This window comes from Lissotriton helveticus, chromosome 10 (assembly GCF_964261635.1).
Source record: "Lissotriton helveticus chromosome 10, aLisHel1.1, whole genome shotgun sequence".
Taxonomy (NCBI): Eukaryota; Metazoa; Chordata; class Amphibia; order Caudata; family Salamandridae; genus Lissotriton; species Lissotriton helveticus.
Genome location: NC_136071.1, coordinates 850371581 through 850397545, shown reverse-complemented (window position 1 = coordinate 850397545; position 25965 = coordinate 850371581). Strand labels below are relative to the sequence as shown.

At 47.9% G+C, this 25965-nt stretch overlaps 1 protein-coding gene across 4 annotated transcripts in view; it reads right to left on the bottom strand.

The window, feature by feature from the left end:
• Positions 1-25965, bottom strand: part of SNX10 (sorting nexin 10) — a 404844-nt gene that overhangs the window by 321192 nt on the left and 57687 nt on the right. Inside the window, exon 2 of one of the 4 annotated variants that reach the window (XM_078663467.1) lies at positions 16433-16507. The exons of the other annotated variants lie outside the window; for them this stretch is intronic. The gene's annotated coding sequence lies outside the window, so the exon portion shown is untranslated. The remainder of the gene's footprint in view (positions 1-16432; positions 16508-25965) is intronic. 4 annotated transcript variants of the gene reach the window in all.

Here is a 25965-nt window from a genome sequence, read left to right as displayed (position 1 = left end):
AATAAAGCGCTTACCTGACAACCTCCGTGAGTGTGGTGCGTTCTTTTGAGCGAGGAGCATACATATATATATATATATATATATATATATATATATATATTTCTTTTTTTTTTATTTTTTTTTTTTTACAGGAACGGGAAATAAGGAAGTGGTGGGAGGGCACCTCGCTGGAAAGATACATTGACTGCAATAGAATTCCCAGAGGACTGCGAATTTATACAATCCCATCATATGAAAACCCGGACCCGGCCCTATTAAAAGACTGGGCAGAATACACCGCGGAGTCAGCTAAGGGAATGGTTAGAATGCTCATTAAGTATGCTTGGAACGACCGGGACAAGTGTATAAAAGACATGGCAGACCTAGAAAACACTATTGCAAAAGAGAAAGATACAAGAGCCAGTGAGGAATTGAGAACAGCTATGGCTAAGAGATTGAAGGACTATGAAATGGGCATACGCAGAAGAAAGCAAACTAAGTTCCAAAGGGACGAACAAGACTATCTATCGGGGAGGATTTTAACGTTCGCCCGGAAATATGATGCCACAAGAAAAAGACTCGCTCAAGGAAATGAAAAAACAACGCCAATAGACACGGAAGAATCTGAAGTGGAAGTGTCTGATGGGGAGCAGAATGCCACTGTAGGCAGAAAAGAAAAAGAACATGAAAAACAGAAGCCTTTTTTCGACGAGTTCCAAGTTATGAAGGAAACTCGCCAGAGACCACAGCAGAGGAACTACCCCCCCCAACAAAATCCAAGCGGAGGACTAGGAGGGGGAAGAGGCACAAGGGGAGATACACAAGAGAGAACCACACCGATGGTGACCCGAAGTGTCTCCAATCGAAGGAGAAGATAAATTAATGATGTTGTTACCCTGGATTTCAGTTATCAACAAGCATTTACAATGCAATGGTTTTGCCTTTGTTAAAGTTAGAGCTATTGGCATTGCTCTTGACATTATTTTTATTTATGTGTTTTTTTAAAACATAAATAAATGGCATTGTCATTTACAATGCAACTAGCTTTATCTCTCGCAAATGACACACACAAACACCCACAGAGAGCCCCCCACACACACACACAGAGCCCCCCCACACACACACACAGAGCCCCCCACACACACACCCACACAGAGCCCCCCACACACACACCCACACAAAGCCCCCCCACACACACACCCACACGGAGCCCTCCACACACACCCACACAGAGCCCCCCCACACACTGCGACCCCCCACACACACTGCAAGCCCTACACACTGCGACCCCCATTTCAATAGATGTGTGATGCTTACCTGGTACTAAATTGGTCCATGCATGGCTGAAAGGTTGAAATGGTGTAGGAGGCAAGGGGACAAATGTGAGCATGGAGAGAAAGGAGTATAAGTTTGAGATTAGTGACTGGGTGAAAATAAAATCAGGAAGGACACAGGGTGGTCTTTCCAAATTAGATGGTCTATTTCAGGTAGAAAATGTCAGTAGGTTCTTTGTGTTCTTGAGGGGGGGATAGGTCCAACCGGCACCATAATCGGACGTTTATTGTTTATACCCATTCACAACAGGTAACTAGGCAGGATGGTCGTCTCAGAGCCTAATCAGCAGTGAAGCAACAAGGTCCCTAAACCTCCGTAGAAGCATGTGAAACACTGGGCCCTCCTCACCACACACAGGGCTGAATCTGCACTCTGCACTCTGCACTCTGCACTCTGCACTCTGCACTCTGCACTCTGCACTCTGCACTCTGCACTCTGCACGCCTTAAAATCCACTCTCGGTTCCTTTGTTTGCCTGATGTTCGTTACGAAATGTTATTAAAAAGGTGAGCAGGAAGTTTCAAAGTGCGACAGCATAAGCATTTTTTTTAACTATCAGCTTACGATTCCTACCTTATTTGGAAGTTTATCTACTTGAAATATTCCCTTTGTTCTGTAGTAAGCAGACCTTTTTATTCCTCGTGTTAATACGCATGCAATGTTTGTCAATGCCCAGCGGGTCAGGCAGTGTTCAGTAGCACAATATTGCTGCCTCGTGGCCTTTCGCTGCCGCGGGATGTGCACAATTAGGCGATGCTGTGATCCCGGGTGCACTTTTCTGGTCGGAAAGTGGAAAGTTAGTGGTTTCACAGTGGGGGTCGGTGCCCTATAATAGGTAACACATGGGAAGCTCTAAATAAATAACTTCATCTAATGAGGCTGTCATTAAATAAAAAAAAGTAGCATGCTCGCCGCTGGGACATTTATCACTGCACAAATTAGTCTGTTTTCGCCTCATTAAAATAAAGAGAAACCAGCGTGAATTCGGTATACTTTACTCCCATGAAATAAAACACATCCAGCAAAGGACCTAACTCTAAAACGGATATTCACATATATGTACATCATTTCAGTCCTTTTTAATGTCCACAACGCTAAAACGTATAAAATAAACAAGCTTATAGTAACAATGAAAATGCTGCATCGGAAGGCGGGTGCCGGCTCAATGCCGGGACAGATTCGGGGGCGTTCCCGGCTTTTGGCTGACGTCGCGTGACGTCGGCAAAAGCCAAAGAATCTCGGGAACGCCCCCGAATCTGGTCCGGCATTGACGGACAGGCCCCTCGTCCAATGGCTAGCCTCCATTTATGGAGCTAGCCAATCGGAGGAGGGGGCGTATCCCGACCCACACACACAACTCAAGAGGTTTTTTTGGCACATGCGCAAAGCGCATGGCCAGTCAAAACCTAAAAAGGGACCTGTCTATAAATGAGATCAAAGTACTTCAGAAAGGCTTGAGCTTCTGCCAGACAAGTGAGTTTAACTTGGTGGACACCAAAATAGATCTTTTTAAATATATAAGGAAACTGAAGTTTAAGAAAATATTTCTGCAACATCCAAGTAACAAACAAAATGTGACAAACCCAGAAATAGTGGAAGGAACAAGGGTAGAGACAGGAGAGGACAGTCTTGTAAATATCCTGCTAACCCCAACACAAGAGTTACTTGACCAAGAACAAAGAGAACAGAACACACAGGTCAGAGATCCAAGTAATCTCAAGAATAAATAAAAAAAACTGCCAAATACATCACATGATGCTATTGATGTTTTTAGTGAAGCCATAACGGCAGACTTGGAGAGAATGGCAAACAAAAAAATGAACATAAAGACATCCAACATTACTAGGAAGGAATGGGAAGCGATAAAAACCCTGCGAGACGACAAGACAATTGAGATCAAGCCTTCAGATAAAGGCAGGAATATTGTTGTCTTTAGCAAAGAAAATTATGAACAGGAATCACTGAGACAATTAGGAGATAAAGACTGCTATGCTATGGTAAAAAGAGAACAATATGTAAAAAGTACCATAGAATTCAGCAGACTATTAGAACAATGGAAAAAGGATGGTATGATCAGCCAGGAAGAACATTCTTTTCTATCATGCGATTCCCCGGTCCTCCCCACTTTCTATCACCTGCCAAAGATCCACAAGAATGCCAAAAGATCACCAGGGAGGCCGATTGTTTGGGCAATCGGCAGCCTATTGGAGAACACTTCTCGCTTCATAGATTCTTATTTGGCCCCAATTGTGAAGGATTTACCCTCTTATGTAAGAGACACGCAGGATTTCCTTCGGATCATGGACAACATCATCTGGGAAGAGGACATTTTGTTAATAACACTAGATGTTAATTTGTATACATGCATAGATCATGAGCAAGGACTGAGTGCGACAAAGTGGTTCCTAGATAGGAAACATGAGAAATTTCGGACACATAGTGAAATGATTTTATGCATGATGCGTTTTTGCCTATACAACAATTAGATCTATCGACTCCCTCCACCACGAAGAAAGTAGATGCCAGAGGGGAATCCTTTGGAGATAATTTATTGCTACAGAACAGCAAACAGTGGCGGCGAATGTATTTCGGCGTTTAGTGTGCCTTCCTCAGCGCCCTGCACTGAATGGAGTCCAACATCACATTCCACTAGTCCTGCTTCTCTTTTCTAATTGCTGAGAGCAGTGAGCTCCTCCCCCAGGCATTAATGGCTCACCTGTTGGGGGTTGCATCCCTTAAGCAAACTCCAACTCCCAGAACGCAATATCACAATGCATCTGGGTCGGCGGTGTGGAGGATTTTTATATATATAGCCATAGGAAATCCGCAACATTCTATTGGGAATAACTCTGGCGCCGGTTGAGGAATTTGTGTGTAATTTTCCAAAATTTTGACCAGCTCCGCTCCGCTCCTTCCCTGGAAGTCTCGGGTAGATTCGTCAAGCGGGGGCCGAGAAAAAAGGGGGGTCCCAAAACATGTTTTCCCCATGTTAATTTCCATAGGACCTTTAGACACGGCTACAGCCCGAACCGCTGAACGGAATTACACCAAACTTGGCAAAATGGTAGAGTCTGGTACGCAGATCACGCTTTTGGTTAAATAGTGTAAATCCCTCCAGTAGTGCCTGAGAAAATTAAAGTTGAAGTAAATTATATATCTATAAGCGCGCACCGTGCGCGCACCTTGCCGTGCACGAGCTTCATGCTGATTGGCTGCCACTGTCTGTCAACACACCAAAACAGAAATGGATGGCAGCCATCTTGTGCCTCAGTAGACTGAGGCACAAGAAAGCAGAAAAAAAAGTGTAGAACTTAAAAAGGGGGCAGGGTAGAAGCATCCCGACCCCCTAGGCCTGCTCAGGGGGTCCCACAGGGACCCCCAAGGCGAGGGGAAAAAAATAAATAAAAAAAATAAAAAATATTTTTTAAAAAAACAAAAAATCGTGGGGTGCGCGCACCCCATGATTTGACCCCCCCAATTTTTTTTTTTTGCCTTGGGGGTCCTTGTGGGAACCCCTGAGCAGGCCTAGGGGGTCAGGGTGCTTCCACCTTGCCCCCTTTTTGAGTTCTAAAACCTCGAGCACAAGCTGCATGCTCATTGGCTTTCAACACTTCAATCCAGGAAGTGTTGGCAGCCATCTTGTGCTCGGTAGACCGAGGCACAAGAAAGCAGAAAAACAAATGTGTAGAACACAAAAAGGGGGCAGCGTAGAAGCACCCTGACCCCCTAGGCCTGCTCATGGGGTCCCACAAGGACCCCCAAGGCCAAACATGTTTTTTTTTTCAAACGGTATGTTTATTTAAAAATTACCCCCCAGGGGGACCAAATTGTGGGGGCATAGTGATAAAGAAGTGTGGGGGGAGCCCAATCCCCCCCCACACTGCCCCGGGACCGCCGCCCTCCGGGGCATAGCAACGCAGCCCCCTGGCGCATACTGGAGGCTCCTGGTGGGCTAGTTGCCTCCCAGGGACCCCTAGTATGCAAGGGGAATTAGTTCCCCCTCTGCAAACGCGCCCGTGGGCTGCGCTGCAGAGAGGTGTAAAAAAGGGTGTGGACTCATTACACCTCTCTGCAATGCAGCCCCCTGGGGAATACTGGAGGTTCCTGGTGGGCTAGTTGGCCCCCAGGGACCCCCAATATGCAAGGGGAATTAGTCCCCCCTCTGCAAATGCGTCAGGGGGCTGCATTGCAGAGAGGTGTACAAACATTTTTTATCAATTTATATTAAAAATATGTAATGTAATTTAAAAAATAATATATCTAAAAATAAAAAAATTATAATAATATAGTAAATCAGTATAAAAAATATAACAATTATTACATTAAAATTTTCATTCACAAAACCATTGAAATTCACTGAAAAAACCATAGGTTACAGCCACGTTATAGTTAGGAATTAGCATTTAAAAAAACTTTGAAATACACTGAAAAAACCGTAGGTTTTACACATGTTATAGTTAGCTGGACATTTCACTCATATAAAACCATTGAAATTCCCCCGTTATAGTTAGTTCAGCTAACTAACTCGTGCGCCCGCAATGCACTGCTGATGACGTCACATATTACATCACTCATGACATGGTCAGTGACATCACTCATGACATCACTGATGACATCATCCTTGTGGAAGAGTGGCAGATCTTCTCTCACCCTAATATAACTTTTATTACACACATTGAAAAATAGAAAATAACATTTTCAATACAATAGACATACCAATGCCACTTACAACACACCTATTTAGTAATTCCAAGATCTATACACACATCCACTCATTCATCAACAGACATATACAGTCACTCATACATGTACTCACTCATCATATGTACTCATACACTGATACATCCTGATCATCCTGTTACACACCGACACTCATCCATAGAGTTACTCACACATAACTCATATGTACTTTTGGGGATATTTCAACATTGCCTTAATATTGCTTCCACCATATGCAACGGTGATGTGATTTGTCTGTTTCGCTGGACTTTGTTCTGCTCACTCCCTTCGTATCTTACTTAACTCATATTCTCTTGACGAAGGTGGAGACACGCCCACACGTGAGACCACGCCCACCCGCAGGCATTCTTAAGCGCTGTCTACGAGCGCTGTCTACGAGCGCTGACTACGAGCGCGCCATTTGAATGTGTGTTGACCTCTGAGGCGGAAGCCGGAGGACTTGTTCCTTTTAAAATTGTATTTTCTGTCTTTTTAAAAACAAAATACTCACTCTCACTAGCACTCTCCACCGCGCCGAGCAATCTCCCGCATACCCCCTGACACAGCGGATCCTTTCGCTGCACCAGGGATTTCCCTCTACCGCCATCGCGGCTCGAAGGCGGAGACACGCCCACACGTGAGACCACGCCCTCTCCCCTCCCTTCAAATGTGCCAGCCACGCAAGCGCAGCGGACGAGCGCAGCGGGAGCGCCGTTTGCGGCCGAAGGCGCGCTTAAGGCAAACCCGTCTGCGCCCGTCCGCGCTCGAACGGGCTCAGGGCTACAATCCCTGCCGGAACAAGCTCCCACCAGGGTAATATACTCGCGCCGAGACCTTCTCAGTCTCAGACCCACCAACAACAGCACCTGCAACTATGTTCATGACCTAGACGGTCAATTCACTAGCTGCACAATTTGCCACCCAGCCCAGCTACAACTATCCATTCCACGCGTCTCTCACCCGGGCCTTAAACTTGCCTCATTGAACTGCAGGTCACTCCCCATGCATGCCCTGCTCATTAACCACCTAATAGAAGACCACGAACTAGACATTCTATTCCTCACGGAAACGTGGATCACCGACCACTCGGACTCAGACGTGGTCTTAGCCCTTCCCCCGGACTATAATATCCGGTCCCAACAACGTCCATCTGGCAGAGGAGGCGGACTGGCCATCCTCTACAGGAATCATTTTTCCTGTAGAACCTACGATGCCCACATCTTGGACTCTGAAAGCCTTCATTTCACCATCCAGCTAGCACCGACTAGCACGCTGTCAGGCCTCCTAGTTTATCGCTCCCCTGGCCACTATGGCCCGTTTGCTAGCGCCCTCTTAGAGTCAATAGCTTCTTTGGCCCATTCCACCTCCAATTTCACTATACTAGGAGACCTAAACATCCATTTCGACGACCCCCTTGACATTGGGGCAGCCGATTTGATCACTGACCTGGCGGCCTATGGCCTCATACTTACCAACTCCAGAGCCACACACACTAAGGGTCATTTACTAGACCCTGTGTTTACTAACCTCCACACCCTACAAACCAAAGAGTCCCTCCCCCTCCCGTGGACGGACCATTTTTTGGTCCCCTTCCGCTTACCAGGGGATTTTAGGAAACCCCATAAACCCGCCACCTATACTAGGGATAGAGCATGGTCCAGACTTTCGGCTGAGGATTGGGCCAAAGCCCTGGACCAGGCAACCCCTAGTCCATCGGAGGACCCAGCCACCGCGGACAGAAAGTTCAGGGAGTGGATCTCCACCTCCCTCGACTCCATCCTCCCCATAAAAACCCGTGAGGATAAAAACGGGAAAACTGGGTCAGCTCCATGGTACAGCCCGGAACTAAGAACTCTCCGCATTGAGTGTAAAAAAACGGAGCGACTATGGAGAAGGGACTGGCTCCATACTAACAAGGACGCCTACCGTAGGTCGGTGAGATCTTACAAAGCCGCCTTGAGGTGCACCAAAGCCGCATATTATGACACCAGAATAAGGAATGCCACCAACTCAGCGAGAGAATCTTACCTCATCGCCAAAGAACTGCTGAAAATACCGGCGCCCCCTTCTTACAATTCATCTTCGCCGGACAGAAGCGATGAACTGGCAACCTACTTCGACTCTAAAATCACCCGTATCCTAGTCTCCCTCCCGCCTCCTAGTCTACCTAATCACATGTACTCTGACGCACTCACCAATCAGACAGGAAATATACTGCCCCCACAACTCACTGCCTTTAGGGCAGTATCATTGGACGAAGTAGGATCAGCCCTGGCCAAACTGAATAGCGGCTCCCCCCTTGACCCCGTACCAATCAGATTCCTGAAAGCAGTCGTTCCCACTATCCTCCCCACCATCACGGAACTCATCAACATCTCGCTATCCCAGGGCTCTGTTCCACCGAGCTGGAAGAGCGCTGTAGTTAAGGCTCTTCTCAAAAAGCCCCAACTAGACCCCTCCGACTTGGCCAATTATCGGCCAATCTCGCTCCTCCCCAGTATCAGCAAAATAGCCGAGAAACTGGTAAACGTCCAACTGTCCCAGTTCCTTGAATCAAACAACCTTCTACGTCGGTCCCAAACTGGGTTCCGCCCTGGCCACGGTACAGACACCGCCCTCCTCGCTGTCATCGAGGAGGCTAGGTGCATTCTGGATTCAGGAGGGTCAGTGGCAGTGATCCTCCTGGACCTCAGTGCAGCCTTTGACACGGTGAATCACCGTGTCCTACTCCACCGGCTGGCCATGGCGGGACTCGCGGACACGGCGCTTGCGTGGATAGAATCTCTCCTATCAGGCCGCTCTTTCCAGGTATGGGACGGCAATTCCCGCTCAGCCCCTTTCCCCCTCACTAGTGGAGTTCCCCAGGGGTCGTCATTAAGCCCTACTTTGTTCAACGCTTATATGGCCCCCCTTGAGGATGTCGTCTCCCCTTTCGGAATCAAGATAGTGAGCTATGCGGACGACACGCAACTGGTCGTCTCACTCTCTCATCTTGACAATCACCCGGACAATCTGTTGAACTGCCTCCAGGAAATCCACCACTGGATGTGCGAGTCATCATTGAAGCTCAACGGATCGAAAACCGAAGTCATGCTCATGGGCAAGAAATGGTCCACCATCCCACCTTCGGTCTGGCCAGACGCTTTCGGTGAGGTGCCCTCCCCGAAACCAGAAATCAAGACCTTGAACCGGAGTTGTCCATGAAGACCCAGGCAGCCAAAACAGCAGGCACCTGCTTCGGACTTATGCGTTCCATCCGTAAAATCCTCCCACTACTCCCGCCCCTATCTAGGAAACTCTTGATTCAAGGTTTGATCCTTGCCCGGCTAGACTATAGCAATGCTGTCTATCTGGGAGCCCCTAAATCTACCCTGGCCAAACTCCAGCGAACTCAAAACGCGGCAGCCCGGCTCCTTATGGACCTCCCTTCCAGAACCTCTGCCAGACCAGCGCTGAAGGCCCTACATTGGCTCCAGTGCGGCAGAGGGTAGAATTCAAGGCGATGTGCACTGCCCACAAACTCCTCAATGGTCTTGGCCCTTCTATCCTGAGAGACATGGTCACCCCCTACAAGGCCCCTAGACTCCTACGCTCTGACAACGAACGCCTGGCCACCGTCCCGAGATTCAGGAAGGCACGCACTGGCGGTAGACGGTTCGCAGTAAAAGCGTCTGCAGGATGGAACTCACTCCCCCGCTTCCTGCGACTGGAACCCTGCCACCTCCTCTTCCGTAAAAAACTGAAAACTCTGCTTTTCCCCAAATAAGTTCCCCTTCCCCCTCTGGTCTTCACTTGTATCATTAGCGCGGGGATGCCTCCGGGTCACCAGGCGCTTTATAAATCGCTAAATAAATAAATAATAAATAAATGTACTAGTTTAAAACATATGTACTTACTCACAAATTCACTATTAAAACAGTCATTCATTCACTAACACACCCATATATACACTCATCCACCCATACAGAAAAACAAATTTACCTATATAGCTACTCACCACACACACTCATCCACCCATACAGTCCTGCACTTATGCTGCCTTCAACACATACAAGCAGTAAGTCACTCATTCATGCATCTATGCACTACGTAAGACCTCCCAACGAAGCATACAGACACTCACTCAAACACTCCTACTGATAATCAAACAAACAATAACCTATATAGACACTCATGTATCACTCATATAGCTACTCACCAACACATGCATCCACTTATACAGAAAGTGAGTGATACAAAAATGTATATATTTAAACATTACTCACTAACCCATGTATTCATTAAGATACACTTAATCAGTCAGTTATACAATCTATTTTTCACCAAAAAAGAAGCCATTTATACACTTATATACCCATTTCTTCTTCCATCAACCTTCAGATATACAAATATAAAACATTTTTAATTTTCAGAAAAACACCCATTCAATGGATGATTTCATCAGTGATGTCATTTGAGATGTCATCAGTGATGTCATGAGTGATGTCACTGACCATGTCATGAGTGATGTAATATGTGACGTCATCAGCAGTGCATTGCGGGCGCGCGAGTTATAGTTAGCTGAACTAACAATAACGGGGGAATTTCAATGGTTTTATATGAGTGAAATGTCCAGCTAACTATAACGTGTCCAACCTACCGTTTTTTCAGTGAATATATATATATATATATATATATATATATATATATATATATATATATATATATATCTATATCAAAACAAAACCCTTTCAGGCATAGAGTGGTGTCACTCTATGCCTGAAAGGGTTTTGTTTTGACTTAATACTGGGTGCTCCCTTGTGTCTGGACAAAGCTATACCTCTCTGAAGAGCTCTAATTAGAGCGAAACACTGTCAGGGGTTGCTTTTACTCATTTCAGGTTGGCTTGAGTAGGTATTTCACTAATTCAAAGCTGTAATATTGTGCCTGGAGTGATAAATGGCTCGGCAAGGACAGCACTGTACTAGTCCTATGCTTAAAGACTTTGCTGTATAAATTGCAAAAGACTGTCATTTTCTATCTCAGCGTGGATTGCACTGTGCTAATCCCATGCTTAAATCTTCGATAGAAAAACAGACATTTGAGGGGAGCAGATCTAGAGTGTCGCTGGTGTTGAGAGTGCTCTAACAGGGGCTGCTTTCCACCTAAACTTGAGAACTACCCAGAGTTCTCTCCTTTTTTGTGTATATATATATATATATATTGCGTTGAGTCCGGAACAACAGGGCACAGTATAGCCACACCAAGCCCAGTAGTCGACAGATATCGAATAAAGCCACAAACTCCGTGCTCTTCTGTCAGTGAGTTTTATTCATAAAGAAATAACAGCCCACCAGTCGCCATGACGCGTTTCACCTCAGCCGAGGCTTGATCACATGTCACGGTAAGAAAAAAGGGAGTAACTTAAATAGCCAAGTTGATCACATGATTAATCAACGATCCCATTCGAATCTTAAAGGGGTATACATCACATTGTTGCTATGTCGGGCATGGTGCCCTTCTGAGTTCCAAAATCACATCCCCAAGAAAAAACAAAATCATCATACCACAATAATTGTAATCTACATAAGAATCAAAATAGATCATTTCAGTGATTTTTTGTAAAAAAATGCGAACGGAAAGATCTGATTCAAAGTATTGTAGAACCGAAATATTCCTAAAATTCAATACTTTTAGAAAAAATATATATATATATATATATATATATATATATATATATATATACATATAAAAATATATATAAAAAAAGAGAAAATACCTCAAATTACAATTGTATACAAAAATATATAGGAGTACTCTAAATTCATATATTTACATAATGTACAATGAATATATAAACAGATCACCTATTATTTACATCTCACATAATTCAGTTCATGTATTGGTATCAAAATTACTTTGGGGAAAATGTGATTTATACTGATATATAACAAATATTACCCCAGTGGGTTTTCAAGTTAATCAGTAGGAACCATCCAATGTCGTGACGTATGCAATACAGCTAGTTACTTCCCTAAGGGTTGTTTATAAAAGTTCCATTTCAAGTGATTGTGCATATATACTGTGAAATGTGAAATTATTAAAATTTTGAACTACTCAGGCTGCCAAACATATTAAGATTTTAGAGTATTGTACAAAACATTCAAATATCAGTGAAAGCCATTATAAAATAATATAACAGTTCATAAACAAGTGTACAGATCCTCCGTGCTATTCAGCCCACCAGGCTGCTTACTGTTGCACTCAAGGATGTATCGGGTTTCTAGCAGGCGCAGCTTACTGTCTCTATCCCCTCCCCTTCTCAATGGCAAGACAGAGTCAACCAAATAATATTTTAATAATTCTGGGTTGCTCTGGTGGCATTTTTCGAAATGTCTTGCCACAGGGTAGGCTGGATCTTTTCCAGAGATTGCCCTTAAGTGTTGCAGGATGCGTTTGTGCGCTGGAAGGCGTGTACTGCCTATATACAGGAGATCACATGGGCATACTAGAACGTATACCACATATTCTGTCTTGCATCCTAACTTTTGTTTAATGGGTATTGGTTTCTCATGGAAAGGACTTATGTAGTGGGTTTTATTGATAGCATGTTTACAGGCCTTGCAGACTTGACATTTTTTAAAACCTGTAATTCGTTCCCACCACTTTTTTGGGAGTTCTAGGGTATTGCTTACAACGGCATTGCTTAAGGAAGATGATTTTCTAAATGTGATCTCTGGTTTGTTACAGATTAAATCACCTATTATCTGATCTCCTTGTACGAGATTCCAGTTCCTTGAAAAGATCCTGCGAATCTCAGCATGTTGCTGACTATAAGTGACAATGGCCCTACACTGTATTTTCTCTTGAGGTGAAATCGTAGTCTCAATAGTAGTAGTAGGAATTATACAGGGTTCTATTAATTGTTCCCTTTTAAATTTCATTGTTTTAAGCATTGCTTCGTCTAATATTTTAAGGCTGTAGCCCCTTTCCAAAAAACGCTTCCTACACTGGAGTTGGGCAATGTTACATTCTTCCTCAGTGCTACAGATCCGTTTTATTCGCAGCATCTCCCCATAGGGGATGCTGCGAATTAGATGGTGAGGATGGTTGCTGGAGGCATGTAATACCGTATTGCCAGCGGTAGATTTCCTATGCAACTTAGTTTCTATTCTGTTGTTCTTAATATAGACTTCTACATCCAGAAAATTAACAGAAAGTTCACTAATCGTTGAGGTAAATTGAAGATTCAAATTATTCACATTCAGCCCATCTACAAATTCAATGGCACTTTCCTTTGAACCCCTCCAGATAAAAAATAAATCATCAATGTATCTGAGGTACAAAATAGCATGTTGTTCCATTGTTGTTCTGTGCTGGCCCATCAGGGTCTGCTCCTCCCACAGCCCCATGTGCAAGCACGCGAAGCTGGGGGAGAAGCAAGACCCCATGGCTACCCCTCTCAATTGCTGATAGGCTTGACCTCCAAACGTAAAAAAGTTCTGTTGCAGACATATACTAAGCATTCCCATAAGCATTTTGTTATGCTGCACATTGTGTATGGGACGTTTATCCAAAAAGAATTGTGTTGCCTTCAGTCCATCTATATGCCTTATACAGGGAACAAATATCCAATGTCATAAGTAGGTAGTCTTCAGACCACATCTGATTCGATATTTTACACAAGAAGTCAGTTGTATCTCGTATATACGAGTTCAATCCTTTGACCCATTCTTGTAAGAAAAAGTCTATGTATCTTGATAGGTTCTCTGTTGCGCTGTCAATTGCCGATATTATCGGTCTCCCTGGTGGAGATAGTGGATCCTTGTGGATCTTTGGCAACAGGTAGAAAACCGGAATTACAGGGAACTCCTTTTTGATAAATTTGAATTCGTCCATAGAAATCAAACCACAACTGCGCCATCCCATGAGTTTAGCGTTGAGCTCATTCCAAGCTGTTTTAATAGATGCAATGTTGGTCTTTCGATAACAGGCCGTGTCCCCTAATTGTTTCTCTGCTTCCGCTATATATTTATCACGTGCCCACAGCACAATATTGCCTCCCTTGTCGGCTTGTTTTACGACTAAGTTTTCGTTTGTTCTCAACTTTTTTATCAGTAGATTGTAATTCTGATTTTGTCGTGCAATGGCTTGGCTCTTTTTGTTCGTGGTTATATATAGCTTTTTGAGATCTTCCACCAATAGCTCCTGATAAATATCCAAATTATCATGTGTGAAAATCGGATTGAAGGTGGACTTAGGCTTGAATGGTGTGATTGCCTTATTACTGGACACATTTCCTGGCGCTATACATGGAATTATTATGTTTTGTGCAGTTTGTTCAGTCTGTAAATCCCAGATTTCTTCAAATGAAGGAGCATCTTCAACTGTTAGTATGTTTGGGCTCAAGGGTATTGGCACAGTGTTTTTAGTACTTTTGGGACGTGAACGATAGAACTTGGTAAGTTTGAGTTTTCTCACAAACCTGTATGCATCCATACGTGTGCTGGCATAGTTAAAGGTTTGTGGCGGACAATAGGAGAGCCCTAGGCCAAGAATTTTAGTCTCTTTTGGACTCAATTGTATGTCGGTCAGATTCACTACTGAGGGGCTCCCTGTTGATTGCCCCGTCTCTTGTTCGACCATTTTCCTCTGGTTCTCTTCTTGATTGCGCCACTTTTCTTGGTGGCGTCTGCGTCGCTCTGATCGCTTGCGATTTGCGCTCTTCCTGCCTGGATGGGGTTTGTTCTTGGTCTTAGGGTTTCGCGTCTGGCCTCGCACAAGCGCCTCATCTCCTGCGCAGGCGTTGGTGCGGTAAACCCCAATGATGTGCTAGGTAAATCACCCTCTATTTCACTTCCCTCTGTAGAGCTCAAGCTGATAGAGGAGGCAGAGCTTGGGTTTCCCTTTGAGACACCAGCACGGTTGTTGTCCACTTGTTGGCCCTTATTTCCTTCTTTCTCAAACTTTTTCGCAAAAGTAAAAATGCGCCCATTCAGGTAATCTAACCTGTCCCTTTCAAATTTGTAAGCCTTACGTTTTTTGATTACTTCTTCTTCTTTTTGTAGTCGGAATTCCATTTCACCCCTCATTTTTTTCATATTAGCATCATCATCCTCTCCCAGTTTTTCTAATTCTGCTTCAACAGACTCAATCTCGCTTTGTAGTTTCATTCGGTCACTCTCGGCGAATTCTATTAGAAGTACCAGCAGTTTGGCAGAGGAATCTAGGTTCGTCGCCGCCCACCTCTCGAGCAAGCGAGGGTCCGGATTCTCATAGCTGGGAGCTAGAGAGATTCGAAGGCCACGTGGTATCCGACCCACCTCCAGATACATAGATAAAGATTTATTCTCCCACCATTTAGCAGTTTCTTTTTTCATTAATTTTTCCAATTTGCGAAACAAGTCGCGCGCCGTTGGATTAGTAACACTTGTAGCGCTTTCACCTGGTGTTGACGTTACAGCCCCCCCAGCCGGGGTGACAAATACCAGTTTGGCAGCCTGTTCCCTACTCCTTAACACGACGGCCGACATGGTGGAATATAGCTAGTTACTATAGCTCCTGACAGCAAACAAATTCAGTCGTTAGAAGACAATCCCCACAACTGAAAAGTGCACACTCCTCACCGCGTTCTCTCGGACCACCGTTTTTCCGACCTGGATGTCGAAATATCCCTGTAGCGTTTAGATATTCGGCTCCTTCAGTCAAAGCTCGGTGTGTGTTCCTTACGCGGGGGCTTCTCGCGGCATCCTCCTCATCGGAGTACACAATCCGGCTATATATATATATATACACACATATACATATATACACACACACACGCGCATGCACACACTTTCATTTTCATCTACCCATCACTGCAGTAAACAGTTGAGGCAATATAACGCAAGCATTTAAATATAATGCATACACTTGTTAAATACAATGATAGCTTCAAGGCAAAATAACTTAAAATAAGGACTGCAAATGTTGCTTTAGAAAGCAAGGCGCTACTGTAATAAGTCATATTTAGAAACTAGTATCACGTTAAAATCAGAGAGGACGTTTAATATCAAATACACTTAGTAAACGAAAATGTACCATGCAACATATGTCTGACCTAGTAATCAGGAATCTCAGAGGCATGTAATCACGTTATATATTTTATTAGGGCTCTGGCACTGCCACCAGACTGTGTGAGCACTATGAAAATAAACCAGATATATTCAAAAATGTATATTTTACTGTACCTACAGTAAATTGTATGTTTTGAATTAAGGGCCATTTGACCTTGTAAATGACAATTCAAAACAGAGGAGGGGTAAGCTTGGTTGGCGCACTTAAGAGGGCTGTTTATAGGGCTTGCCTGGCGATAGCGTATCTATTGTCGGTGCAGAGGGTACTGTTTATTGTAAAGGTCTTGGAGCCAACCTATTGCTTACCATTCATGGGCATCATTGTCACTCTTCTTTGCTGCCACCTAATTGGCCAGCAGGTGCCAGGCATCACTTTCTTTTCTGTGAATGGAGCATGTACAAAGCACAGATTGATTAATCTTAATTAGTGTCCGTCCACTGCATGCACTGTGATAGAGGTACTATTTCTTCTTCCACCTCCCATCCCCTTCTCAATGTTGCTTGCTCCCCTCCACCTACCAAAACCCCAATTTCTGATAAAGTTGTCATAGAGCATCCCGATTGTCAACTCAGGAACAACTTTGGTTTAAACCTCTTACAATCTGTTCTCCCTCACCCTCTAGCCCATCATGGTCCTACACGCACTTATTTGTAAACAAACCTGTTCTCCCAGAAACACTGTACATACTAACAAGCTCTTTCATCGGATCAAAGGCATCAGATGTTTACGCAGAGTGTAGGTCAAAATAATTGGTAACATATTGGATTTTTATATCGCGAGTCTTCGTACTGCTATGGGGCAATTCATCAGAAACTCAGGCAACTTTCTATACCACAGTACCACATTATGCTACACAATTCCAATCCATCCCACACATTTCCACTCCACCCCACACATTTCCACTCCACCCCACACATTTCCACTCCACCCCACACATTTCCACTCCACCCCACACATTTCCACTCCACCCCACACATTTCCACTCTACACCAAATTCCACTCCACCCTCCCAAATCCCACTTCGCCCTGCCAAACAAAATTTTCACCCCGCCCACTCCATGCCACAGAATGCCACTCCATGCCAATTACACGCCACAGTAGTCAACTTCACACAATGCCCCTCCACGTCACACAATGCCACTCCACGCCACACAATGCCACTCCACGCCACACAATGCCACTCCACGCCACACAATGCCACTCCACGCCACACAATGCCACTCAACTTCATGCAGCTCAGTGCTATTTAACTTCACGCAACACAACTCCAACAAAGCCTATAGGTCTCACATTGTTAACAAGCATTGGCAAAGCCAGTAGACCATACCAAGTGTAAAACAAATGTTCTTAATGAAAGGCCTGGCTGCTAAGGATCTAATAAAAGCAAGACTACTTGTAAGTGCAGTCTTAATGTATGTTTCCATCTCCAATCCCTCTCCCCAACCCCCCTTAAGATACACGAATCGCCTGTAACACATCTTTAAAGGGAGCTTGCAACACCTTATGCTTCAGGTAGGTTCGAAAAGTATAATGAAGGTCTAAGCTTGACCAATGTGTATTACCCTTAATAGACCCTGTAACTTCATATCCATGTTTATGTTCAAGCTACTGGCACATTAATAGCCATTAAACCTGAAACGTCCGACACCAAATGCCAACATGCACACAGCCAACAATAACACTTCAAATTATCATGAAACAGGTACAACTTCAAACAATAATACGGCTAATAAGGAGAATTCTGTACATAACAACTTACCATCTACAGCAAAGAATTACAACACTCTACAGAGGGAATCAATTTTAAATATTAATCATTTGTCACCAGCTGTTACCGAAATATGAATGTAAATAATTTCGAAAGCAAATGTCAAACTATTCTACACGTGAATAAAGCTACAGAAACATCCCCTCTTATATTACATACATGCCAACCATTTATGGGAGCGACCTCTGACCCTGCTCCCAGACAGGTCGCTCCCCATGCTGCTGCACGGCTCTGCCTGCATTGTTTTTGCCTAATCTTGTATTTTTCCCCTGTGCCTAACTTGCTTTCTTGCCCAAGCTTGTTTTTATTCCTCTGTGCCTGGACTTGCTTTCTTCCCCAGACTTGTTTTTATTCCTCTGAGCCTGTACTTGCTTTCTTGCCCAGACTTGTTTTTATTTCTCTGTGCCTGTACTTGCTTTCTTGCCAAGACTGGTTTTTATTCCTCTGTGCCTGTACTGGTTTTCTTGCCTAAACTTGTTTTTCCTTCCTGTGCCCAGTTCTCCCACAGCCTCCGCCCGTTTTTCCCGCCGCTGTGTCCCTGTGGCCCCGCCCCCCCTGCAATCCCATTTGCCGCCCCGCTCCCACCTCCAAGTTGTTCCTCCCTCCCACATCCCCTCATATGGAGGCCGCACAGCTGTGCTACGCTGACCTGGCCCTCACCACAGTCAACCGAAGCGTACCCACGGAGCTTTTACCTGCCGGGACTGCAGCTTCACAAGCATCCACCCCACCATGCTGCCGACCAGGAAAGAACCCAACCACCTCAGATGCATCCTTCTCAACACCCACTCCGCCGGCAAACACGCCGTTGAACTCTGGGACCTACTCGACTCAACCTCCCCAGACGTCGCCTTCCTGACGGAGACCTGGCTGAACCCCGCCTCGGCACCAGACATAGCCATAGCCGTCCCGGAAGGCTACAAGATCACCCACAGGCACCGCACCAACAGAGCAGGAGGAGGAATCGCCATTGTCCACAGGAACACGGAGTCTCGACCAACACCGACGACACCCTCAACACCGACGACACCCTCAGCACGGCCAAACACCTGCATTTCCAGATCCACAATGACCCCAACACCACCCTCAGAGGAACCCTCATCTACAGACCCCCCCGGACCCCGACCACAGTTCAGCGACTCCATCACCAACTTAGTCAGCACACACGCCCTCGCCTCCATGGACTACATCCTCCTCGGGGACCTGAACTTCCACCTCGAGAACAACAATGACACCAACTCCACCACCCTAATCGACAACCTAACCAACCTCGGACTCAGACATCCCATCACAAAACCCACCCACTCTGCCAGTCACACACTTGACCCCATCTTCTCCGCAAGCCCCCACGTCTCCTTCAACCACACTACCGAACTCCACTGGACCGACCATCGCTGCATCCACTTGACCTTCAAGAAACCCACCACGCACTACCACACCCAACAGATGCCTAGCCGCTGCTGGAGCAAAGTCACCGAAGACCAGCTAACCACCACCATCGCCAGAGCCCACCCGCCGACCCCACCAACCCCTACACCGCCGCCTCCAACCTCAGACAGTGTATCAACGACTGTGCCAACATCCTCGCCCCAATCAAGAAACCCTCCAACAGTCACACCAACAAGAAAGCCAGCTGGTTCACTGAAGACCTCCGGGCCTCCAAGCAAACCTGCCGAAAGCTGTAGAAGATCTGGCTCCATGAATGAACACCGGACAGCCACGCAGCCCACAAGAACGCCACGCGCAGACACCATCACCTCATCAGATCAGCCAAAATGGCATCCTTCAAAGACCGCATGGACAACAAAGCGCACAATAGCAAAGAGCTCTTCAACATCGCGAAGGAACTCTCCAACCCCAGCTCCAACACCAACGACTTCCCACCCTTGCAAGACCTGTGCAACTCGCTGGCCACCTTCTTCCACCACAAGATCGCAGACATCCACGACAGCTTCAACACCACGACCGCCCCGACAACCACTGAGACTTCCGCCCCCACGACCGCCATCCGCACCAACCGCCTGCTCTCCTGGACCAACATCAACGAAGACGACACCACCAAGATCATGAACACCATCCACTGCGGAGCTCCGTCAGACCCACGTCCACACCACATCTTCAACAAAGCCAGCACAGCCATCGCACCCCATCTCCGGAAAGTCATCAACACCTCCTTCGTGACAGCAACCTTCCCGGAGAGCTGGAAGCATGCAGAGATCAACACCTTACTCAAGAAACCCAAGGCAGATCCCAAGAACTTCCGGCCCATCTCCCTGCTCCTGTTCCCGGCAAGGGTCAGCGAGAAGACAGTCAATAAACAACTGACACGCTACCTCGAGGAGAACAACATCCTGGACCCTTCCCAGTCCGGGTTCCGCAGCAACCACAGCACCGAGACTGCCCTCATCGCTGCCACCGATGAGATCAAGTCCCTGCTGGACAACGGAGAAACAGCTGCCCTCATCCTCCTGGACCGGTCAGCCGCCTTCGACACGGTTTGGCACCACACACTACGAACACGCCTCCACAACGCCGGGATCCAAGAGAAGGCCCTAGACTGGACCACCTCTTTGCTCTCCGGCAGAACACGGAGCGTAGGCCTTGCCCCCTTCCGCTCCAAAGCCACCAAGATCATCTGCGACGTACCCCAGGGCTCATCCCTCAGCCCAACTCTGTTTAACATCTACATGGCACCGCTCGCCCACGTCGCCCATCGGTACGACCTGAACATCTCCTACGCCGATGACACCCAGCTGATCCTCTCCCTCACCAAGGACCCCCACACCGCCAAAACCAACCTTCACGAAAGAATGAAGGCCATCGATTAATGGATGAGGAACAGCCGACTGAAGCTGAACTCGGACAAGACTGAAGTCCTCGGGGCGTGGCTACGGCACGACGCAGAATGGCTGCCTTGTAAGGGAGCTCCGCGCGCCGGAACATCATACTGGGAAAATACCATCCGAAAGCCGCAGCCTGTGGTTTGTAATTACCCCTTTGGAATCGGGGAGAGCCCTGGCACACGTTGCTGAGCAGTGGAGGAGGCGTGCGTCACATCTTCGCCCTGTAATCCTGCTGATTGCGGCCCGAGTGATTCAGGACAAAATGGCGGCATCGCGCCTGTTGCAGTGAAGGGAGGCGGAGGCTGTGGCGTTCCCGATTACGTGGAGAGTGACCTTGAAGTGCTGTGGCGGCGTGGCGGGATTGCCCTGTGTGAGCCGCGACTCGATTGGCGCCGGAGGGAGACTTTTGCGGAGCGACACCGGCTGAGGGAAGTCTTCAGACGTTATCTGCTGTTGGAGGCCTGTGGTGCCGGTGGCGGCTGGCCGGCGTGACAGACGGCCGGAGACCTGTGGCTGGGACATCTCAGTGAAGCTGCGGAGCCGAGAGGCAATAGCTGGTGAGTGGGGGCGCTGTGCGGGCCGGGCTTGCTGGGGCTGGCTGCGCGGGTCTGACGGGGCGCACAGGGTAGCGGCGGCACCCTGTGGGGCCCGGGCGGTGTGTCCTGGGGGGCTGCGGCCGGAGCAGTGCCACTCGCGGTGCCCTGCCGTTCCCTGTGCTGTCTGGGGGGGCGCTGTCCACTGGCTGCCATACGGAGCTCCCGGGGCTACAGCAGACCGGGGGTGAGTGGGTAGAGGGGGGCGTGTGTCCTGTGGGGGCCTGGCTGAGGTGCAAAGAAAGTGCCTACTAGCGCCTGAATGCCTGCGCGTCCAGGGACCGGATGCTGGATAATGCAGAGGGGGCGGCAGTGAAGGCTTGGTGACTTACAGCTGCAGCAAGTTGGTGAAGGTGTCCCAGCCTGTAGAACTGTGGCAGTAGATCCACTACACGACCGGCTGAGCCGTTGCGCTGCCCACGTCCCCTCGAGGTGGTGGGCACTCGCCCTCAGAGTGTTACAACAGGCAGGCGATATGGGCAAGACGGAGCCCAGGCAGGCCAAATTAGCCTTTGAGTCCAAGCGACAGACGAGACTCACGGAGGAGACGCAGGGGTAGAATGAGTCTGGAGGTGCTTCATCCGCGACGGAAGGTGCCGAGGATGATACCCGCACGATTCTCCTTGAACAGTAAGATCGAAGCCCTGGCGACTGGGTTGGACATCGTGAAAAAGAAGGTGGACAAACACGAGAAGCGGCTAGATATCCTGGAAAACAGAGTGTCGGATGAGCACGACTCACAAGCTGAGGCACGCACGCAACTTATTCAGATGGAGAATATTCTCGAGGTGATCAGCGCAAAGAACGAAGATTTAGAAGCGCGGTCTAGGCGCAATAATGTGCGTATCCTTGGCCTGTCGGAGACCACGCCGATTTCTAAAATGGAGCCCTTCATTGATGGTTTGTTACGTGAACTATTCGGGCCCGCCTTGTCAAGTGTGATGATAGTCGAGAGGGCACACAGGTCGTTGGGACCCAGGCCGAAGCCTGGCGCGCCGCCACGGCCGATCATAGCTAGGATCCTTAACTATGCAGACCGTGACTCGATCTTACGAGAGGCCAGAGCGAAGGCACCGGTGACATAAGAGTGACACTTTGTCCTTCTTCCCTGACTACACCCCGGCGGTCCAATCGGAGCGACGTGAGTTTGTCCCTGTGAAAAAGTTACTCCGGGAGGCAGCGGTACCCTACGCCATGCTGTACCCGGCGAAATTGAAAGTGACTCATGAAGAACAGGCTCACTTCTTCACTGATGCCAAATCGGCATTGAAGTTTGCGAAACACATCTGCAAGGGCAGGCCACATCAGCACCAGTCTACACCTGAGAGGCAGGAGTCGGGCCTGGACGAAGTGGATTGACCGACGGTCACTTGCGAGGCTGGCTCTTTATATAGCGTTTGAACTATCTGAGGTTTCCCTTTGCCATAGCCCTTTTTGGAAGTTGTCGCCCTAGTTGCTGTTCGGGGGCGAGAGGTGTGGGGCTGCTATATAACTGTTGCTCTCCCTGAGATCCATGATAGGGTTGCGTAGTCTATATGTGTAGCCGATACTGAAGCCTCAGGGGCATTGACATTTGAACGATTCCGCCGACCACACTCTGGTGCGGGTATACGCAGCTGTGCTTCTTCCCCCAATGGGTATTACCCGCCAAGTTGTTGCTCAGGGAGGGGTGGGGGGGGGATGGTCTCTACCCGATTGGGAGGTTGCAGTGGGTGGTGGGCAGCGGTGGGGAGGGCTTCTGAATGTCTTGGTTTTTTTTTAATTGCTTTCTGTTGGAATTATTGTATGGTCTATGTTTTTTTCAAATACTGATCAGTCTTACCGTTGTCGGACAGTGCCAGTGGCGCTCATCGCCTGAACTGCTACATTGCCAAAGGAGTGTTCTTTCAGTGCCCCTCCGGTATTCTCTAGCATTGCTATTTCTTAAAAGTGCATAATGTCTAATGACTGGGCCATGTTAGCTTGGAATGTGCGTGGACTTAACTCCCCCAAGAAAGGACGTCAGGTGGCGGCGCACCTAAGCAGGCATAGTATACAGGTGGCGTTTTTGCAGGAGACGCATATGGCCTCAGGCACGATATGTGGGGCACTTGGTCAATGGGCGGGCTTTCAATTTGCTGCACCTTATTCCTCTTATGCGCGGGGAGTGTGGATTCTGTTCAAAAGGGGGGTTGATTTTCAAATGCTACACACGTATGCGGATGGTGAAGGACGGTGTGCGATGGTGTGTGGGAAGCTATGTGGCACGCTTATGGTGTTTGTGAACATGTATGGCCCCATAGTGGACGACCCGGCGTGCGTGACCCGTATCTGTGACCAGCTGCGGCGAAGGCCTACTGCGCCGGTGGTTTGGGGTGGAGACTTAAATACCTACCTAAACGCGCAGTTGGACAAGTCAAATCCAGGTACGCACCGTACCCCTAAGGTGGCTGCGAGCATATTGCGAGTTATGGAGGAGTTGGATTTGCGGGATGTGTGGAGAGTGTGGAACCCGGACCGGCAAGAGGGCACACATGCAACACCAGAGCATGGCAGTTGGACTACTGGTTGGTGGGAGAGGAATTGATGGAGTGGGTGGTTGAGGTGGTGTCGCTGGCCCGCACACTGTCGGACCATAATCCAGTGCGTCTGCTGTTGAAGAACCCGGCTGGAGTGCATCGCCCTTTCACATGGCGGTTGCGAGCCGAAGCGCTTCTGGACCCAATTTATGACAAAATGGTACGTGACGCCATAGTGCAGTATTTTGCGCTAAATACAGGCACTGTTGATCAGGTAGCGATGTTGTGGGAGGCCTTCAAGGTCACCATTAGGGCGACCTGTATCGGGACGGCTGCGGGTATTCTTCGGGATATCAGGTCGCGATTGCAGTCCTTGGAGTCGGAGCTCCGTGTGCTCGAGCTCGAGTATGCTCGTCGGCCGGACCTAGCTACATTGGCCAAAATCCAGGAGTTAGTTTTGGAGCACTGTGAGCAAGCGGAGGTAGAGATGAAATATGTATCACGGAGACACGCGGCCCTTTGTTATGGAGAAGCGGGAAGGCCAGGCAGGACGTTGGCGTTCAAGATTAAAACGAGGTCGGAACAGAGCCGGGTAGCCAGGATAGTGGACGACGAGGGCGGGGTGCACTGCTCCCCGGAGGCCATAACAGAACAGTTTCGTGGCTTCTATGCGGACCTCTATGGCATGCGGAGTACGCCGTCTACGGAGGACCTGGATGAGTATTTAGATGGTATTGCATGTGCATGGCTGTCAGACGCACAGCGCGAGTATCTGTGTCTCCCCATAGATGAGCAAGACGTCAAACAAGCGATAGCGGCATTGGCCAATGGCAAGGCGCCGGGCCCCGATGGGCTTCTGGCTGAGTTCTACAAAAAATACGCTGATCTTCTTGCACCGCATATTCTTGAGGTTTATGCAGAGGCACACGAGGTTGGGATGCTCCCCCGTCCCTTCGGGAAGCCCTCATCTTTACATTGCTTAAAAAAGATAAGCCCCCGGAGTGTTGCGACTCCTATCGCCCGCTGTCACTAATTAATATCGACACAAAGATCCTGGCGAAAATTATTGGTACCAAATTGCAGCCCCTGATGCACGGTCTGGTTCTGCCGGATCAATCGGGCTTTGTGCCTGAACGATCCACCTCGCACAACTTACGCACGCTATTTTCCATGTTCCATGTGCTTGAACCCACGCTGGAGGCGGCGGCGGTGTTACTCGACGCTGCTAAAGCGTTTTACTCTGTTGAATGGCGATATATGCATTACGTGCTGCGTCGCATGGGATTCCCCCCTCTTTTCCTTCAGTGGATAACGGTGCTGTACACGGCGCCGTCGGCCAGGGTAAGGGTAGGTGGCTTAACGTCTGAGGCACTGAATGTAACGCGAGGCACTCGACAGGGATGCCCCCTATCGCCCATGCTGTTTGCGATTGTTTTGGAACCGCTTGCGTGTGTAATACGACAACGCCACAGGGAGGCGGCGCTGAAATTTCGGCACCGCACGGTTTCGATCTTCCTATATGCTGATGATATGGTGCTGTTTGTGCGTGAGCCCTCTCGATTTTTGTCGCAACTGCTGCGAGAGCTGGTGCGGTTTGGTCGTATATCCGGACTCCAAATCAACTGGAACAAGTCGTTTATAATACCACTCACGGAGGTGACTAAATGCCCTGATCTTGAGTACCCACTGGTATGGTCGGCAGACCCTGTCAAATACCTGGGAGTGTGGGTGCACCGGGACCCGGTGGTTGTCGTTAGGGAGAATTATGGTAGGGCCTGCGCACACTTAGAGAGCACGATTGAGGGTTGGCTGTTACTACCGCTATTGCTGGCAGATCGAATAGCACTCATCAAAATGGTGGTGTTGCCCCGGATTCTGTACTTATTTGTAAACGTACCTAAAGTGCTTCACCTGTCCTTCTTCAAGACGCTCCTGGGACATTTGCTCCGTTTGGTGTGGGGAGGTAAAGGGGCGAGAGTACAGTGGTCCACGCTCATTAGGGGATATAGCGACGGCGGTTTTGCGGCTCCGGATTTCTATGTATATTATCTGAGTGCACAGGCTCAATACCTATACTACTGGAACAGGCCACACGCTTTCACGCCACATGTCGCGGTGGAAGAGGGGGATGCTGCT